Source organism: Globicephala melas, chromosome 2 (genome assembly GCF_963455315.2).
Source record: "Globicephala melas chromosome 2, mGloMel1.2, whole genome shotgun sequence".
In the NCBI taxonomy this organism is placed as follows: Eukaryota; Metazoa; Chordata; class Mammalia; order Artiodactyla; family Delphinidae; genus Globicephala; species Globicephala melas.
Genome location: NC_083315.2, coordinates 69,113,025 through 69,125,263, shown reverse-complemented (window position 1 = coordinate 69,125,263; position 12,239 = coordinate 69,113,025). Strand labels below are relative to the sequence as shown.

Here is a 12,239-nt window from a genome sequence, read left to right as displayed (position 1 = left end):
CCAACTATGTAAGAGCCTTTTTCAGAGGAAAAGACGACTTTTGTCTTCCCAGAAGACAAACCCTCTACTTTGCTTTATGAGGCAGACAGCAACCCCAAACCACAGAAAGGTTGCGAATTCTCCTTATCACTTTTTAAAAACAATTTTGATATACTTTGGTATAGGTTTTTTTTTCTTTTTCTTTTCTTTTTTTTTTCTTGGCTGAGTAGAGAGTACTTTATTGATGGTACATGACAAAATAGGGGTCCTCCAAAGTAGGGCTTGGGAGAGCCCCAACTGTGATGGGGTCACAGTTTCTTGTTCTTGGAAACTGTCAAGAACGAGAGATTCTCAGAGTCTTGGGAGACTGAGTTGAGGCAAGGACTCCCCAGCAGCTGAGGACCTCTCTCTTCCTCTCGCGTTCTTAGTAGGGCTGATGGTCCAGGGACTCTTACTCCTTGGAGGCCATGTGGACCATAAGGTTCATCACCCTGTTGCTATAGTCAGATTCATTGTCATACCAGAAAATGAGCTTGATAAAGTGGTCATTGAGAGCAGTGCCAGCCCTAGCATCAAAGGTGGAAGAGTGGGTGTCACTGTTAAAGACTCAGGAGACAATCTGGTCCTTAATGTAGCCCAGGATGCCCTTAACCGACCCTTTGATACCTGCTTTACCACCTTCTTGATGTCATCATATTTGGCAACTTTCTCCAAATGGAGGTCAGATCCAGAACCAACACACTGTGGGTGGGGACATGAGAGGCCACGCCAGTGAGCTTCCCATTCAGCTCAGGGATGACCTTGCCTACAGCCTTGGCAGCACCAGTAGAAGCTGGGATAATGTGCTGGGCAGCCCCATGACCATCACACCACAACTTCCCAGAGGAGCTATCCACTGTCTTCTGGGGGGCAGTGATGGCATAGACTGTGGGTGTGAGTCCCTCCATGATACCAAAGTTGTCATGAATGATGTTGGCTGAGGGGAGCGGGGGCAAGCAATTGGTGATGCAGTAGGCATTGCTGACAATCTTGAGTGAGTTGTCATATGTCTCATGGTTCATGCCCATGACATACATGGGGGCATCAGCAGAAGGAGCAGAAATGATGACCCTTCTGGCTCCACCCTTAAAATGAGCCCCAGCCTTCTCCATGATAATGAAGACACCAGTGGACTCCACAACATATTTGGCACCAGTATCATCCTATTTGATGTTGGTGGGATCTTACTCCTGAAAGATGGAGATGAGCCTTCCATTGATGACAAGCTTCCCATTCTCATCTTTCTGCCATTGAATTTGCCATGGGTGGAATCATACTGGAACATGTTGACCATGTAGTTGAGGTCAATGAAGGGGTCATTGATGGAGACATTATCTACTTTGCCAGAGTTAAAAGTAGTCCTGGTGGGACTCCCCTGGTGGCTTAGTGGTTGGGAATCCGCCTGCTAATGCAGGGGACACAGGTTCAAGCCCTGGTCCGGGAAGATCCCACATGCCAAGGAGCAGCTAAGCCCGTGAGCCACAACTACTGAAGCCCGAGCGCCTGGAGCCCATGCTCTGCAACAAGAGAAGGCCGCGCTCGCCACAACTAGAGAAAGCCCACACACAGGAACAAAGACCCAAAGCAGCCAAAAATAAATTAATTAATTAATTTATTAAAAAAAAAAAAAAGTAGTCCTGGTGACCAGGCACCCAATACAGCTGCATTCGTTTACTCCAGCCTTCACCATCATGTCTCAGTGACACGGCTGGCACTGCACAAGAAGAATCAGCTGTCTTGGGAATTCCCTGGTGGTTCAGTGGTTAGGACTCTGTGCTTTCACTGCCGAGGGCCCAGGTTCAATCTTGGTCTCTCTTGTGCTTTCTGTTGGATGGGGAAGACCAGAGGGCTTGGTATAGTTTCTTTATGTTTATAGTGCTTGGGGTTAATTATCTTAGATCTATGGATTTATCGTTTTTATCAAATTTAGAAATGTTTCAGTTAATTTTTTCCTTCAAATATTTTTTCCTGTCTTCTTCCCTCAGGTTACATATATAGAAATATTAGGTCGCTTGACGTCATCTCACAGCTCACTGATGCCATGTTATTATTATTAGTCTTTTTTCTCTAGGTGTTTTATTTTGGATAGTTTCTATTACTATGTATTAAAATTCACTAATCTTCTGCCATGTCTAGTGTTCTATTAATCCATCTAGTGTATTTTTATCTCAGACATTATAGTTTTCATAATTTCAACTTGGGTCTTTTAAAAAATACCTTCTATATCTCTATTTAACATGGTCAGTCTTTTCTTTATCTTCTTGAACATATGGAATATAGTTAGAATAACTGTTTTAATGTCTGTGATAGGGACTTCCCTGGCGATCCAGTGGTTAAGACTCTGTGCTTCCACTGTAGGGAGAATGGGTTTGCTCCCTGGTTGGGGAACTAAGATCCTGCATGCTGTGCAGCCAAAAAAAAAAAAAAAAAAAGTCTGTAATAACTCTATCATCTGGGTAATTTCTAGGTAGGTTTCAATTGATTGGTTTTTCTTTTCATTATGAGTCATATTTTCCTGTTTCTTTTTTACCTGCTAATTTTTATTGGTTGCCAGGCATTAAGAATTTTATTTTATCAATTGCTGGATTTGTGTGTGTGTGTATTCTTTTTTTTTTTTTTTTTGCGGTTCGCGGGCCCCTCACTGCTGCCGCCACCCCCCACCCCCCAGCCCCCACGCGCAGAGCACAGGCTCCAGACGCGCAGGCTCAGTGGCCATGGCCCACGGGCCCAGCCACTCCGCGGCACGCAGGATCCTCCCAGACCGGGGCACGAACCCGCGCCCCCTGCACCGGCAGGCGGACCCCCAACCACTGTGCCACCAGGGAAGCCCTGTGTGTGTTTATTCTTATAAATGTCCTTGAGCTTTGTCCTGGCGTGCAAAAGTTACTTGAAAACAGTTTGGTCCTTTCAGATCTTACTTTTGTTAGAGGGGGCCAGAGCAGTGTCTAGTTTTTTCCCACTTCCGAGCCAAAACTTCTTCTGACGCTGGCTCTACTCAGTGTCCCGTTAATTGTGTGGTTTCTACTCTGGTTTGTGGGAACCAGCGCTATTCGCAGCTCTCTGTGAGCTCCAAGGATTATCCTCTCTCATCCTTTTGGGTGGTGCACACCGTGCTTTCTGGTGGTTTCCTCACAAGCATGCACTGAGCAGAATGACTGCAGAGGTACCCTGTGTAGAGCTCTAGAGTTCTCTGTGTGCAGCTCTTGCCCTTTTGGTTCTCTGCCTCGTGTTCCGTACTCCCAGCTTTTCAGTGTCTTCTCAGTGTGGGGAGGCTGCCAGGCTTCACCTGCCTTCCTCTCGCTGCGCTCTGGTCTGGAAACTTTCTTCAGGCGGTGAGGTGGGGCATTTCTAGGGCTCACCTCATTTGTGTCCTCACTCCCAGAAGTCACTATTTTTCCCTGTCTGGCACCCGATGTCTTGAGAACCACCGTTGCACATATTTTGTGGGGTATCTTAGTTGTCTTAGGTGGGGATGTAAATCCAGTCCCTATTACTCCGTCTCAGCTGGATGCAGAAATCCTTATGATCTTTGGTTGATTTGTTCAACTGGCATTTACTGAGGGCAAGCTCGCTGTGTGCCCACCTCACAGCAGGCTTGCTCATCTCCAGACACTCCAAATTTTCCTGTCTCAGGGCCTTTGCCTGGGCCCTCTTCTCTGTCCAGAATGCTCTTTCTAGCTGTACTTCCCTCCCTCAGCTCAAAGGCCTTCTCAGACTAACCTGTGTAAAGCGAATTGCTCTCTTTTATTTCCACCACACTTATGCTTTCCTTTACAGCTTCTTTTACTAGAATGTAGGCGGGAATTTTTGTCCAATACCCCACAGCCAGCTCAGGGCCAGGCACACTGTCAGTGTTCAATAAATATTTATTGAATGAGTGCGGTCTCTGCATATTTCAGGGTACCTGTCATATAACAGAGTCCAGTCAACTTGGAGGTGCTTGGCCGGTGGGAACACAGCTCCCTGCCTGAAGGTGCCCAGCAAGGAAGGGAGACCAGGCCCCTGAACTGAGGCCCCCCTCAGCCGCGCTCTCCTTAGTGATAACCGAAGGCCCCACGTGCCTGCCTGGGAGGGCTGACAGGTGGGGCTGATGAGTTGCAGACCCAGGTCTCCGCCCAGCACAGAACCAGATGCTGGGCAGGAGCCAGACATGACACTGTTGTCTTCAAAGCCCCTGTCCCACCCTAGGCCCTGGGTGGGGATTTCAGGCCTCACCAAACCCCTCAGAGTGTCTGCCACCAGCCTCTGGGGAAAGATGGAGCCGTCCCCTGGTTCTAGTCCCAGATCTAGTCGTGTGACCGTTGACAACTATTAGAATGCTCACAGGATGAGAGGTTGGCTCTATAAAGTAAACAGTACTTTGTAAACTGCAGACCTTCTACAAGTACTCACTGAGCCTTAGGAAATTTCCCCTACTTTTGAGAGAGGAAGGGCCTGTTTAAATGAGATGATGTATATAGACTGCTTAGCGCCAGGCTTGGGACTTTGTGTTTGTATTCTCGCTACTAACCAGCTGCCTACCTCTGGCTGAACAACCAACAGCCTGCACCCCCTCAGCTGGGGGCCTTGATCCATCTGTCCTCAATAAGGATTATAGCTACCATTTTTCGAGCATTTACGAGGTGTCAGGCCGTGAGCTCAGCACTTTGCGTGCATCATCTAATTCTCTCATCATAGGATGAAATAGTTGTTATTACTTCCCAATGAGGAAACTGAGGCTCAGAGACATTAGGTAATTTTCCCAAGACCCTGAAACTAGTAAGTGGCTGAAGCAGTGTTCAAACCCCAGGGTGGGAGGTCTCCAAGCTTCTAGGTCCTGGCTTCTCTTCCCTTAGCATTCTCTTCTAATAAGTGGTATTTCCTGCCAGCTACTCCTTCCTGGGCCTTTGGGGAAGGCTTCTGAGAGTCCATTTGGCCAGTCACTGGATCAGGGCAAGACAGGGTCTAAAACCTCCAGCTGAGAGTCTGCCCCGAGGCCCAGCTATGAGCTTGTGGAGCTGGGAGTGAGGAAGTCTCTGAGAGTCAAAGAAAATCCCATGTTAAAAACACCGCCCTGGGGCTTCCCTGGTGGCGCAGTGGTTGAGAGTCCGCTTGCCGATGCAGGGGACACGAGTTCGTGCCCGGTCCGGGAAGATCCCACGTGCCGCGGAGCGGCTGGGCCCGTGAGCCATGGCCGCTGAGCCTGCGCGCCCGGAGCCTGTGCTCCGCAACGGGAGAGGCCACAACAGTGAGAGACCCGCGTACCGCAAAAAAAAAAAAAAAAAAAACACCTCCCTGGGGGAAGGAGAGGGGTTTGGGCAGGAACCCACAGACCCAAGGGTTCACTCAGCAAGTGCCTGCCAGCTGGTTCTCCAGGAGCGGCCAGTTGTACCTTCCCCACAGGATGGCAGGAGCTGCAGATACAGGCAGGCGAGTGAATCTGGCCCGTGGGAGCTCCACATGGGCAAGGTCACTCTGATGGGGCCACCCAGGGGGCCTGGCCTCTCTAGGAGGGGATGGAGCTTGAATCAGCCTTGGAGCACCTCACCAATTTGGATGAAGGAGTGGGGGTGGGATGGGCAGCCTTTTCAGCACAGAGAAGCCCTGAGTGCCACTCAGGCCATCCCACCTTTCCTGGGCTCCTGGCCTGTGCCCCACTATGTGTCTACACCACAGTCCCAAAGTGAGGGGTCGTTAGTGCTTGGTAGATGAAGAAACTGAGCCCAGGGTCCAAGGCTGCAGGTGGGATGTGCTGAATGCCAGGTGATGAGTTGGATTACTCTTAGGGAGACCGTGGAGGGCCATGGGAGATTCCTAAGCATCAGTAGGTTACCTGGGCAATGTCTGGGGCAGCTTATTGCAGGGGACGAGAGCGGAGGCTAGAGACAGTATAGAGGCTGTTGGAGCAATGTTTTTTTTTTGGCCGTGCCGCACAGCATGCGGGATCTTAGTTCCCCAACTAGGGATCGAACCCGCACACCCTGCCGTGGAAGTGCCGAGTCCCAACCACAGGGAATTCCCTGTTGGAGCAATCTTGAGGGGCTATGAGGCAGACCTGGGCCTGGGCGAGAGCTGGAAAGGCCTGGGCGATGGGGCTGGGCTGATGGGAGGTGCAGAAGATGTAAACAGTAAGGGATCTTAAAGACCATCTACCCAACCCACTTGTTTTACACAAGAAAACTGAGGCCCAAAGAGGGAAAGGGGATTGTGCAAGGGCAAACAAGAGGTAAAAGGTAGAACCAAGCTAGAAAGACCCTGAAAAGTTCAAGGACACCCCACCCCGATTAAACACTGAGCCGAGTTTCCTCCTATAATTGACCCTTCTTCCCCGGGATCAAGCCCCACCTGAGGTTACCAGGGGTCCCAGTAAGACCCAGCTCAGCTTCTGTCTCACTGTGAGCCCCCGGGGCCTCTCCTCCTCTTCCCTGGGCCACAGTTGCTCATCTGTGAAATGAGGCCATTGGACCAGCTGACCGCATTGGCCCCTATCTGCTCTATGTGCCCAGAGGAAGACAAGGCTAGGGCTTCTTCCTCACTCTGGTCCCCCACCCCCTAGTCCAGCATGACACTGACACGCGGGTGGGGCTGGCCTCTTGGGGCTTACATGCCTGGGGAGGCAACATGATCTGTAAAGGATCCCTGACCCTCTCCTTTTGAACCCCAAAGAGGGCGTCTCCGTCATGTGAGGACCACAGGGGGATTAGCCACTCTGAGATGGGAGGCTGCGGAGGCGGCCAAGACACCTGGGGGAAAGAGGAAGAGAAGGAAGCGGGAGAGGGAGGGCCTCCGGGCCTCAAGGGGGAAGAACAGAGTGTCTGGGAAGGGCCCTGCGGGGGGTCCTGCAGTGAGAAGGAGCCTAGCCTCGCTGCTTCACTCCTTCGGAGGAGTGTGGGACATGCCACTTTCTGGCTGTAAGTTTCTGAGTACATGACCAAGTTAAGGTGAGCTAATCCGGGGGCCAGGCCAGAAGCAGGGGGATGCCTGGGCCAGGAACCTGGGAGGAGGGGAAGGAGAGGTGTGGTTGGCCTGGAGAAAAGAAGAGGGAGGCAGAAGCAAAGGAGTCAGGGTCCCTGCCTGAGAGCTATGCAGGCAGGAAGAGTGTGGGGGGGACTTGGTTTTTGTTTTCGTTTTTTTAAATTTATTTTTTATTTATTTATTTTTGGCTGCGTTGAGTCTTCGTTGCTGCACGCGGTCTTTCTCTAGTTGCGGTGAGCAGGGGCTACTCTTCGTTGCGGTGCGCGGGCTTCTCATTGCAGTGGCTTCTCTTGTTGTGGAGCACGGGCTCTAGGCACACGGGTATCAGTAGTTGTGGCTCACGGGCTCTACAGCGCAGGCTCAGTAGTTGTGGCGCACGGGCTTAGTTGCTCCGTGGCATGTGGGATCTTCCCGGACCAGGGCTCGAACGCATGTCCCCTGCATTGGTAGGTGGATTCCGGACCACTGTGCCACCAGGGAAGTCCCGCGTGGGGGACTTTGAATGATGCCTGGTCCCTGATGAGTCACTGTCTGGTGTCACATACAGCCCCAGACACAAGGAGACCTGGCATGGAGGGGCAGAAAGCATAAATTTGGAGCAGAGCGAGGCCTAGATTTCAGACCTTTCCACTCACTAGTTGTGTGGCCCTGGGCTGGTCTCTTGGCCTCTCTGAGCCTCTGATTCTAGAAGGGAATAGCAGTTGTTTCATCCTTACTGGCAGGCTGTGAGATCAGATGTCAGTCTTACCCCAGACCCTCCCACTCCCCTTGCTGGTCAAATGCCACTTCTTCACCCAAGCACGCCACCCCCCAGGCCTTGGGAGTGGCATTATTCCTCAGTCTCCCACACCACCACAGTCCCTGGGGCTACAGGAAGCCTTCTGGGAGTGCCCCAGTCCCTCTAAAGGGGTTGGAGCCAATCCAGGGCCTGTGCAGTGAGGGGACCAAATGGGAGGCTGGGGTAGGGAGTGCAAGGACCCTCCCAAACCTGCTTCACCACCGCGTTCCCCCCACTCTCTGATGGGATATTTGCAACTCCCTCCCCTTTTTCTAAGCTCAGGCCCTGCTTGTCTGTTCCACAACAAGGAGTGAATGTTATTTAAAAGGAGATCAGGAGATTTGCCTTAAATAGGCATGGAGTGCAGTGCCAGGGCCCAGGGTGCAGGGCGGGGGAGGAGGCCACCCTGGGTGTTGGAGAGAAAGGACTGGAGCTGAACAGAGAGAACACCCTCCCTAAGGGTGTGCACAGCCCTTCACAGTTTACCCAGATTAGTCCTGGGCTGTGGTGGATCGGTTACACGGGGCTTATTCTCACCCTACCCCCATTCTGAGGATGGGGAAACTGAGGCCTAGCTGACGGGTGTGCTAGTTGCCAGGTGGCATCTGAGGAGGATGCCATGGTCTTTCTGCTTCAGTCCCCAGGAGCTGGGGCCTCCAGCAGCAGGGAGGAGGCCCCTGCAGGGTTGGGGGGTAGGTCCTGAGGCCTCCCCCTGACACCTACCCCCACCACCAGGTCCCAGGCCTTTGGCTCCTGCCCCTGGGTTGCCCCTGCTTGCCCTCCCAGCCCCAGCTTGTAACTGGATGCCCTCCTCACTCGACACCTTCCCAGGTGAGCTGGGGCTCTGCTTACTGAACCCAACACCAGCTGGGGGAGGGGAGTGAGGGGGCACCCCTGGCGCGGGCATCTGCCGGGAGGCTGCGAGGCTGCAGGAGGGAGCTGGAGGTGGTGGGAGTCCAAGGAGTGGAAGGTGGGCTGACTATCAGCCTCCTCCCCGCAGGGCTAGTCTGGCACCCGGGTTCACTGCCCCATTCAGGGTCTCCTACCAAGCCCCTCCCCTTCCATCTCATCCCCTCCCAGCCATTTATGTCTCAGCAGGTGATGCTCTTGGAATCCTAAAGAAATGGAGTCTTGAGTGTAGGGTTTCAGGAACAAAGCTAGGGGAAAGGAAGCAGCGCCTGCTTCCTCCTTTTTGCAAAGGTCCTGAACACCAAGGTGAGGCTTCAGACACCTGGGTGCCATCCTGGCTCTGCCATTTACAGCCCTGTGACCTTGAGCTGCCCACCTTCTGTGAGCCTCCTCTGTAAACTAGGTCTAAAGATCCCCCTCATAGAGTCATCAAAGATGCTCAGATAAGAAGGTGGACAGAGGCAAGAAGAGGGGCAGTTATGATACACACAGTCACCGACCAGGGCTGGGACTCAAGTTTGTTTTGGGAAGGAGAGGGGACAAGACCTCATTCTCCCCTTCCCCTTAGAGGCTGGGCACAGCCTGGGTCCTCCAGGAGGGAAGACTGAAAGAGAGTTTACTCTGGGCTCCTGCTAATTCTCTTTGTTATTCTCTGGCCACCCTAGAGGCTGGGGGACAGGGGGAGGGAGAGATGAGGAGGGTTGCAGGGTGGCCTCTTCAGGTAAGTGCAATAAAGGCCAATAGGAACTAACCATGAGGGTTTACCACATGCCTGTCCCCACCCCAGCTCTTTACCTGTCCTAACTCCATGGCTAATGATGAAATTTGGGCTGAGGTTTTAGGCAGCATGTCCAAGGTTACACAGCAAGTTGTGGAGCCAGTATCTGGCTTCAGTGCCCTCTGCTGACCTTGCAAATATCCCAGGACCCTGGGACTTGGGTTCCAGACCCAGCCTGCAGTGTGACCTTGGCCAAGTCACCTAACCTTACAGGGGATTAGTTTCATTTCCCCATAAGGTGGGGATAATGTCCCACTCTCCTCTTGGGGTTATTGTGGAAAAACAAGGGGGCTAATGAACTCAAACCATGAGACACTCAACAGATACCTGGTACTAGCTTCTCAACAAAGAAGCTTCCCTATGCCTACTGGCCGCCCCAGCTCCTGAGGTGGCCCACCCAGGCACAGAGACTGGAAGACAAAGGACCCGACAGGTCTCTGGGCAGAGACCGACTGACAACTTGGCGCCACCTAGTGGTGTCTGGTGTGTGGTGCTTGGGGAGCAGGAGGCCCACTACTCTGGGATGCAGCGGTCTGAGCACCACCATTGGCCCTGTAGGGGTGAGCAAACTGTGCCAGGATCTCAGAAAGGAGCAGCTCATGCCTCGCTAAACCCTCCCCATGCCTCCGACTGAGGGTAGGGTGAAGGTGGGCCCTCCACCAGTCCCTCTGTCTCAGCCCCACCTCTTACTCCCTTTGGACAGCTCTGTGAACACCAAGTGGAGTGCACAGGGTTCCAGTTCCAGCTCTGCCACTGCCTAGCTCCCCAGGCCTCAGCTACCTCCTCTGCAAAATGGGAGTAAAAATCCCCACCTCTCAGGGGATGGCACTGTCCCTGAATTCTTTAAATATCAAACATTTTATGAAGTGTCTCCTTTCTAAAGTAATTGTGCTCAGTGCTTTGGTGCACAAAGACATCTAAGCCAGGTCTCTTGCTACTGTGGGGTCTCCAGTGTCTAGCCAGCACCTGGATAAATATTTGTGAAATGAATGAATGAATGAATGAACGCACAAGACGGGCAGGAGGTCTCCTTTATCCCAGTGTGACAGGATATTACTGAGGATGTTTTCTTGGTTCTGTCGGTCCTTATCCCTCCACCCCGCCCCCAGATTCCAAGTGGGGTCACCAGGCTTCTTTGTCTCAAATCTGGAAGCTATCTGAGGACACAGTGTTTCCTGGCTTTTGCATCCTAGGTCCACTTCCTTGAGGGGATTACGTTGGGGGTAAGGAGAATCAGAGAGGAAGGTCTCCAAGACAGGGGAGGGTCCAGTGATCAGAGGGTCCCCTGGGAGTACCACAGGGAGATGCAGGGTTCCAGAGGGCATGGTGTGAGGCCCCCAGAGAGGTTATGGCTCTGGGAATGCCCTCCCCCACCCTGCCCCCGGGCCTGGGCAGAGTTATGGCCTGTGGATGCTGGTCACTGCGGGTGTCAGCAGCTACCACGAGGCCCTGGAGCTGAAAGGCCTGCTCCTATGAGGCCTACTCCTGCCTGTATGACCCTGAGGGTGGGGAGCCCCCAATCCTGACTGAGATAGGGGTTTCCCTACACCCCCCAGGGATTCAGGTTTAAAGTTAGATTAAATGAGATGCCAAGAAAATAAAGAACTGGGAGGTTCCTTGCACACCTCCCTCATGAGGCAGTCTACTCTCATGATCTGGCCTGAGGGGCAGGGATGTCTGGAGCTCCCCCTCCTATGAACATGTTTGCCCTCCTCCAGGGGCCTTCAGGAGAGCATCCACACCTTGAGAGAGGATTGCTAAGGACAGGACTTTCTGGTGCCCAGTCGGTCTCATGAGGAAGACATCTTTAAGCAGGGTGAGTTCATCTGAGAGCAGGGAAAGCTGAAATCAGTCCCTGCGGAAGGGAAAGGGGCTGGAGGTGGTGGGGATGCCTCAGCAGTGTAAGTTGAGGGGCGGGGTCAGAGAGGAGAGTCCCAGGAGAGTGTACAGAAGAAATAACTGCATCTCCAAGACATCTTCAAGAGCCTGGCTCTGGAGGATGATGGGAGATTCATCTCTGGGCAGAAGCCCTGGTCCTTCTTGCACCCTGAGAGCATATTCAGCCTCTTGTCAGTGGCTGCAGGCTCTGCAGGAGACCAAGCTCAACCAGAGACATGCCCACCTGTGTAGCTCAGGACTCCTTCCCTGGTGGCTGTGCTCGCTGTCCAGGGGTGGTCGCAGAGGTCCTCCTGGCCGGCTGCTCCCAGCTCCACCTTCAGTGACTAGCCTCCCTGGTTCCCACTGGTTCCCAAGCCTGGGTTTCTGGGCTTCATATCAGTTCTTTGCGCTAGGCTTCTGTTCTGCCACCTTCCTTTCCCGTTCAAGTTATCTTGACTTGGGAACACCCTGATCCTTGAATGGTACCGCATTTAAAAGCCCCCATGGTTGCCCACTTGTGTGTGTGGGGTCACCCTGATGGGCTTGGCTTCTCCTAAGACTGTCTTGTATTTGGGGCAGAGGAAAGGGTTCATGCCACAGAAAAACAGTTGATTCCTCAGGGTCAGGAAGGGTGGTGGCAAGTGCAAGGCAGGCAGGGGTCATCCAGGGGGCCTGGCTGGCACCCCTTTAAGGCCCCACATCTTGTTTGCCAAAGGAGCCAGTGTAGGAACAGGCAGGACTGTGCTCTACGGACACCACGGTGATGATAACCATTAGTCATCATAAATTTCATTTATTTATTTTGGCTGCGTTGGGTCTTCGTTGCTGCACGTGGGCTTTCTCTAGTTGCGGCGAGCGGGGGCTACTCTTCGTTGTGGTGCGCGGGGTTCTCATTGCAGTGGCTTCTCTTGTTGTAGAGCACAG

General features: G+C 52.7%; 1 pseudogene; it reads right to left on the bottom strand.

Annotated features, from left to right (window-relative positions):
• Positions 1-430: 430 nt before the first annotated feature.
• Positions 431-1,366, bottom strand: LOC115864873 (glyceraldehyde-3-phosphate dehydrogenase-like; annotated as a pseudogene).
• Between the last annotated feature and the right edge of the window lie 10,873 nt (positions 1,367-12,239).